The sequence below is a fragment of the Drosophila suzukii genome, assembly GCF_043229965.1.
Source record: "Drosophila suzukii chromosome 2 unlocalized genomic scaffold, CBGP_Dsuzu_IsoJpt1.0 scf_2c, whole genome shotgun sequence".
Taxonomy (NCBI): Eukaryota; Metazoa; Arthropoda; class Insecta; order Diptera; family Drosophilidae; genus Drosophila; species Drosophila suzukii.
Window position 1 is genome coordinate 22,213,004 of NW_027255896.1, and position 2,083 is coordinate 22,215,086.

The window sequence follows — 2,083 nt, forward strand, 5'->3', positions numbered from 1 at the left end:
GGCTGGTCCACTACTAGCCCCAGTTTTGTCCTAAAGTCTTCTAGAATTCTTATTTTTTTTTTCTTAAAGAAAGTTACTGTTTTCCCTCCGCTGCCAACTTTTTTGGTCCAATCTGAAGGCACCGTTCAAAAAATATTTAAAGAATCTTATATAAGAGTGTAATGGTGACAATCCAAACTCGAAGCTGTTTTTATTAACATTCTTCTCCAAACACTTTTCTAAATCGTTCATTTCTGTTAGCTTTGCATTACAAATGTAACATTTGACTGCAGACGTATCGCTGAGGGCATTACAAATTTTCCCATCTACAATGGTTAATTGCAAGCTGTGTTTAACCTCGATTCTTTTATTGTTGATATCGCATACAGTATGATTTAACTTATCAATTTGTTCCTTATAATGCCTTTCTTCGTTTAAAGCTAATTGAGCTGTTTCTTTTTGAAATTGAATCCACATTGGTCTGCAGAAGCGTGTAGATTTTAAAAATCATTTCTTGACCTTTGGGATCACTTGAATTGGTAATCAGCTGCAATGGTACGTATGAGGTAACAAGAAGAGTAGAGTCGAAATTATTGTTAAGCGCTTTCTGTTTATATTTAGACTGTCCGGTGCTACCATCTAATCCCCATTTTTCCATCAAAATTAAGTTGTTAACCGAATCGTCCGTAATTTTCTCAATAACTTCAGGTTGATGTTTTAAAATCCGTGAAGCTGTATGGCTTAGCAAGCTTTGCAGTTGAACTTCAGCTTTTGCTTAAGTAACGCTGATATCTTCTGGGTAGCTGTTTTTTTTTTGCTTTTAACACCTGCTTGTAACTTGGCAATACATCATAAATTTTCATATATTTGTAACAAGGAAAACTTACCTGTAAAGTGAGTCTTTAATGACCGAATTCGGTTTATCAGAACTCGAGTGAGAAAATAAATAAGTGCGAATAACGTTTTTTACACTTTAAAAAAAACTGGTACCATAGAACAAATTTGGCACTTCAAATTTGTTCTATGGTACCAGTTTTTTTCTTAATCAGGGAGATGTACCTTACCGGAAAACAAAGGTTTCCTTGAAGGCGAATTTCATCAAATTTTTTTTGTAAACTGGTGTATTTGAAAACTAAATTAATTGCATATGCATTAGCCAATATAATGTTACTCATCCACGGCGCACGCCGATATATATTACACAAAACATATAACTTTTACAAGGGGGTTGTGCGGACGCCAGAAGTGGAGTAGGTCAAGAACAATGACGTAACTTTTGACGGACAACCTTGACAATAGGGGATCGTATTGCACGGCCCGCGACGGTCCATTTGGCACACTAATGAGTGAAGGGGAGGGAATATGCCCGAAACACAGCCCGATCGTGTTGCGTTCAAGCCACAGCTTAGCTTACCTTAGCTTAGCTTAGCTAAAATACGACGTAGCTTATGCCGGCAAATGGTGCCTAAACATCAGACGCATTTGTTTTGTCTTTAAACTAGTAACTTTAAAGTCCCCAACTTCTTCTGACTGTCAGTGCTGAGCGGCGGCTCAATCAGAACTTTGTCTCAGAATGGAGGGTTGACTTTAAAATGTTTTAATATCAGCCTTGTTTAATGTATGTTTGTAGTCGTGAATAGTCAGCGTCTTACTTATGTGTGCACCTTAGTAAGTGGTTAATTCTATACTTTCCGCAACCAAAAATAATTGAGAATTAAATTAATTGCGTATGCATTAGCCAATGTTATGTTACTCATCCACGGCGTACGCCGATATATATTACACAATAAATATTCAAGGTAAAAAAGAAATCAAAACCATGAAGTGCTAGAACTTTTTTAAGGGGGGTGTGCTGACGCAAGAAGTGGAGTAGGTCAAGAACAATGACATAACTTTCGACGGACAACCTTGACAATAGGGGATCTTATTGCATTGCCCGCGACTATCCATTTGGCACACGATAGTGTGAAAGGGGAGGGAATATGCCCAAAACACATCCCGATCGTGTTGCGATCAAGCGACAGCTTAGCTTGTGGGGCAGTGTGGGCTGACGACAGACGAACTTTACGGACTAATATTATTTTTCTAGGCACTTTAAATTTTT